General features: G+C 31.1%; 1 long non-coding RNA gene across 1 annotated transcript; it reads left to right on the top strand.

Moving 5' to 3' along the window:
* The first annotated feature begins 579 nt into the window (after positions 1 to 579).
* Positions 580 to 1,953, top strand: LOC108856959 (uncharacterized). The gene is made up of 2 exons (XR_001950270.2): positions 580 to 1,225; positions 1,319 to 1,953. It is a non-coding gene; the product is annotated as an uncharacterized LOC108856959 (long non-coding RNA).
* Positions 1,954 to 6,050: the final 4,097 nt, after the last annotated feature.

Raw genomic sequence — 6,050 nt, 5'->3', positions numbered from 1 at the left:
GTAGAATTGAGTAATTTGGTTATTTTGGATATATCCGAACCCACCCGGATCCGAGAGGATCCGACTCGAACCCGACCCGGTTTTTTGTAATACTCGAATGAAACTATTTTTTGAAATCCGAAAAACTGATATCCGAATGGATAGTATCCATATCCGAAGGGGTACCCGAACGTCCATGCCTAGTTGTTTGCGTGACCAATCATAAGAACAAACGGTGAAATTAAAATATCAATGGTAACTTTTTTTTTTGTTTATCTGGTCATATGTTTTGGGGCGAAACTTGATAAAATAATTTTTGCCAAGAAACTGATCACGCTATCAAATTGCTTTTAACTAAGGGGGGTGTATTGAAACTATGATTTTAAAAGGTTTTAGAGTTGTTTTAAAATCCCCTGTTATTCAACTAAGGATTTTAAAAAATATTTTCAAATCACATGTTATTAAACATAAAATTTGTCTAAAATCATTAGAAACACTCACAAATCTCCTGTTATTCAATTAACCATTTACAAAACTTATATCAAATCCACTGTTATTGAAAGGTAAACATTATTTTGATAAAAAAAGCTATGAATGGGATTTGGGGATACTTTGAGTTCATTTTTAGTTAAAAATGTCGCTGTGAAACTCCTACTTCTACATGTGTTATTTGGAGAGACTTCTAAATAAAAATAAACACGACATCTATCCAAAGACGAACAAGAAAATATTTACAAAAGACAACTGATGGCAGGCTTATTGTCTCTCTGCAACTTCATTGGCAGATACAAAACTTTAATTTCAATCCAAACCCAGATAACCTCTGATCACTTCATCCATGGAGATCATCTCAAACCCCATAAAGCTTCTCCATTTTATCAATTATTGCTACTCTGTTCATCTTCTTCTTCCTCTGCTTTTCTCCCGCCATGGCTACTGATGAAGATGACATAAGATGCCTACGAGGAATCCAGACCTGATTCCTCTCTCACCGACCCTCAGAGAGTTCTCAAATTATGAAATTTCGTCGGCGCGTCTTGTTGGAACAATCAAGAGAACATAGTCATCAATCTCGTGCTTTAAGACATGGGTTTATCTGGTCGGATCCCAGAGTCTTTTCAATATTATGGTAGCTTACAAAAGCTTGATCGATCTAGCAATCAATAGTCTGGTAACATTCCTCCAAAGCTATGTACTTGGTAACCGTTCTTGATGTCCCTTGATCTGTTTAATAATGAATTGGACGGTGAGATTCCTCCTAGTTTAGCTGAGTGTAGGTTCATGAACTCTTTGGTACGATCTGAGAATCAATTTTTTTTTCTTTTTTTTGATATTGCAGCTGGTGTGTTTGGAGTTTGATGGTATATACGAGAAAGAGAGTAGTTAAAAACGAAGGAGTTAATATCTTAGCGCAGAGACTTAGCCATATGGTAGCGCAAGTCTCTTTGTTTAAGAAGCCTTTGGTTAAGGTTAAGCTTGGGGACTTGATGGCTGCAACTAATGGTTTCAGCTCTGAGAACATTATCATTACAACTAAAACAGGAACAACGTATAAGCTGATTTTTCTTGATGGCTCAGCACTTGCAGTGAAGCACTTGAGTGAGTGTAAGCTTGGGGAGAAGGAGTTTCGGTATGAGATGAATCAGTTGTGGGAGCTGTGTAACCGTAACTTGTTCAGAAGTTCTTCTTCTCAGTAGTAGCACCTCCACCAGACCTCATGAACACTAGACATATCCTCCCTCTTCCTCTTAGCAACCTTAAGAGCCCTCTTTCTTTACCAACTTTGAGAAGCCTCAATGGTTTTCTCTCATAAGGAGCAAATTCAGTTAGTTCCATTATCAATGATCTGATGAACCACATTGTTTTCCTCGTTTTCCCTTTGCGAGAGTTACGATACGGAGCAAACTCGTGTCTTGTAAACGATGTGTCATTTGTTCAAAAAATAATGAAACAACATAGATTAATAATATCAAATGATCTAGAGTACTCTGAAATGTTTTTTTTTTGCTAATAAATACTCTGAAATTTAAGAGAAAATCTCACCCAAAATCTTTTTTTCTCTTTTTAAATCATCCATATAAATGAGATTTAGTCCAAATCTCTTCGAACTCCAATATTTTTCCAAATCCACTTAAACTTTTAAAATCCATGATTCAATACACCCCCCTAAATCATTTTTGAATTATCATTTCAACATTTATGTTAACATAGTAAAACCTATCATGAAATTCATGTTTCATCTTATTAAATATAGAAAAACTAGGGTTAATGTTTCTCCCAAAGTTGTCTCACCTTTGTTAACGTCTCAAAACGAATCATCATGCACCCAAAATCCGCCTTATGATTAAGCATGATGATTATATAATCACTTTGCATTATTCTCATTCCCCACCACTTCCACAGTGTATATGGGATAGTGAGGACCATCGATACAATAAAAAAGTTATATTTATATTTTGGAATTTTGAAAAGTAGGTTAAAAACGATTGTAAAATAGTTATCTTTTTGTCACTGATAAAATAGTGATCTGATATGTATTAAAAGTAGAATTAAACTGTATATCACCTCCAATTAATTATTTTAAAATATTGAACGAAAATTTGATGTTTAATTTTAACATATAGAACTTTGAAAAAACTATTCTTTAGACATTATTTAAGAAGTGGTTGTTTGAATGTCTTCACAAAAAATAGTGATATTGTCTATTAAAAATAAGACATGAATTCAATCTAATTTTAACATGGCTTAACAAAACTATGTCACAAAGTTTATTACATAAATTTAAATATAAAACAGTAAGTATACGATAGTTACCATAATTAAAAAAATTATAGGAAAGATAATTTAAATTTATATAAATAAATTAAAATATTCATTATTTTATATATTTACAATGTTTCTAATTATAAATCATCCATATATGATAAAATTATTTCATTCTTATACTTACATTTTAGGAAAAATCTAATTTTACTATAAACTTGATACCATTTTTCAAATTTACCTTTATAAGATAAATATATTAAATCTATGATGAGAAAAAGACTAAGCTAACATTCATAAATCATTTATAAATATTTAATACTCATTTATAAAAGCTTATAAACCCACATCATCCCTAATATACTAAACCCTAAACAATAACCACTAAACTCTAAACCTAAATGTTAGAGTATTTTTGAAAAGAAGTAACCAACTTATATTATTTCAAACAAATTATCTTATATTTTTAATGATTAAAAATCAAAAACACAAACAATATATATATATATATATATATATATATATATATTATATATTGTTTGTGTTTTTGATTTTTTCAATATATAGTATATACATGATGCTATAATTCAAACATAAAATACTAGAATATAAATTATCATATGTAAATAAAATTTATTTATATTATATCATTTATAATAATTTAAAATCTGAAAATAAACTATTTTGCAAAATATAGTATTACTTTTAGAAAATTATGTCATTACCATATTCTTTATAAATAATATAATAAGAATTTTCAAAAGTTATTAAATGCTGCTAAAAATTGTGTAAAGTTATGTTAAAATTATTATAACATGACAAATATTTTAAATATTTACATTTTGAAAAAAATATTTATATCATCGTATCACAAAAATGTGTACTTTTGTGGTTAGTTAAATAGATAAAATCATATTTAAGTTTATTATTCAATATAAAGATAAATCTAATTAAGTCTAAATTATGAAACAAATTTAAAACTATGTTGTGATAAAATAATTTAGTTGAGTGATTAGCATTTGATTCATTAGATTTAGTAAATAATTTAAGTTATATCTTTTGATTAATATCAATAAATCAAATTTATTAGAATTATATTTTTTTAAAATAGATCAAATACTATAAAAGTATTATTTAAAAATGATAAATAATTTTTATTAAATTAAAATAACTTAAATAAAGTCAGATTGTAAAATTAAACTGAATAAAAAAATTATAGATGTGGTTTCACCTTTTTACTCGAAATACAAACATTATAAATAGTTATTCCTACAGTAACTTGATCATTATAAATTTTAAAAATTAATGAACTTAAATCTAAATGTAATGAAAAATATATTTCTCTCTAAATAAAATATATTTAAAAATTATTATTTCATGCATAATGCAAACTATTTTGAAATCTTCTCTTATTCGTAAGACAAAAATGATTTAATCGCTATCTCTGATCTTTGTCAGCATTTCTAATAACTTCTTTGTTGTTCTGTGTTCACTGTTATTATTATTATCAACGACCACAAAGCATACGTGGCAAATATTTAAAATATGAAATTAAATACAATTGGTAAGTGATTTAGTTTTAGATTTTTTATTTTGAGATTTAGGCTGTAAATATATTAGATGTGGCTTTAGTTTTAAATTGCTTTAATTTACTTTTGCACATATCCAAAGCACTAAATAAAAGCTGTAGAAAAATTGATTTATACAGCTAATATATTTCCTTTTTTGTTTTTTTATACTCTAGATTTATATTTGAAAATTAAAAATGATTATTTTATAAAATTGCTTTAGAAAGAAAAATGATTCTCCAAAGATTCTACAGCACTTACCAATTATCCTCCAATTAAATTATCCTCGTATATCAGACAATACCATGAATATTAAATATAAGCCCTTTCTCAAAACAAAATGAATATTAAATTGTTCTAATCCTAGTGTTCTTGTTTAAGAACTAATCGAACCAGAGAGAGAGAGAGATCGGATGCTTTGTTTGTGAAAGAATGAAATGTTATTCATAAGCAAACAAGGCTCTCCTTATATAGGTTGGAGTTTGGTCGCCTATTACAAAGTTAAGCAATGTGGGACTTTCTTAACTTTAGTTAAGAAATCGCCACTTAACAATAAAGGGAGAAACAAGGTCCAATCCATTAACACATGGTTGGTTGGTTTAATAAATCTCGGTTTAGTACAATCTCGGTTAAGTGTAACCTCGATTTGTTGAACCATCTGGTTATGAGCAATCCTTAAACCATCTGGTTTACAACACTCCCCCTGAATGCCATAACCGTCTAGGGCTTGTAATGCGTTTGGAATACTGCCTCGTTAAAACCTTTCCATAGTAAACCCAAAACCCAATGTGGTAAAAAGGGAACCTATGGATAGGAAAAAGAGTACAGCCGCATTACTCCCCCTGAAGTGAACATCACTGAAGGTCTCTCAGTGATCGAATACCAATATGTTGCATAAGCTTCTTGAGCGTGCATGTTGGTAATGCCTTAGTGAAGAGGTCGGCTGAGTTCTCGCTTGATCTGACTTGGAGTATCTTGACCTCTCCTTCTTTCTGAAGATCGTGGGTGAAAAAGAACTTGGGGAGAACATGCTTAGTCTTGTCACCCTTGATGTATCCATCTTTGAGCTGAGCTATGCAGGCCGCATTGTCTTCATAAAGAATGGTCGGCTCGTCTTTACCATCTGTGATTCCACATGCTGTCCGAATATGGTGTGTCATGAGTCTAAGCCAGACACACTCTCTGCTTGCTTCATGGATCGCCAATATCTCCGAGTGATTGGATGATGTGGCTGATATGGTCTGCTTGACTGATCTCCATGAAATGGCCGTGCCTCCATATGTGAAAACATAGCCGGTCTGGGACTTAGCACTGTGTGGATCGGACTGGTAACCTGCATCAGCAAAACCAACCAAATCTTCTTTGTTTTGGTTAGCATAAAATAAACCTACATCCTTAGTTCCTTGTAGGTATCTTAGAATGTGTTTGATCCCATTCCAATGCCTCATGGTCGGACATGAACTGAATCTGGACAATAGGCTCACAGCAAAACAGATGTCCGGCCTAGTATGTGTAGTTAAGTACATCAAGGCGCCAATGGCACTGAGGTAAGGATACTCTGGACCAAGGACCTCTTCATCCTCGGCCTTAGGTCTAAACGGATCAGTGTCTAGACCAAAGGATCTTACAACCATGGGACTACTAAGTGGATGACACTTATCCATGTTGAACCTTTTAAGAACCTTTTCAGTATAGGTCTTTTGATGCACAAGGATTCCATCCTTAAGATGTTCAATCTGT

Source organism: Raphanus sativus, chromosome 5 (assembly GCF_000801105.2).
Source record: "Raphanus sativus cultivar WK10039 chromosome 5, ASM80110v3, whole genome shotgun sequence".
Classification (NCBI taxonomy): domain Eukaryota; kingdom Viridiplantae; phylum Streptophyta; class Magnoliopsida; order Brassicales; family Brassicaceae; genus Raphanus; species Raphanus sativus.
Note: the sequence above shows the minus strand (reverse complement) of the source record. Positions and strands in the feature narration are given on the sequence as shown.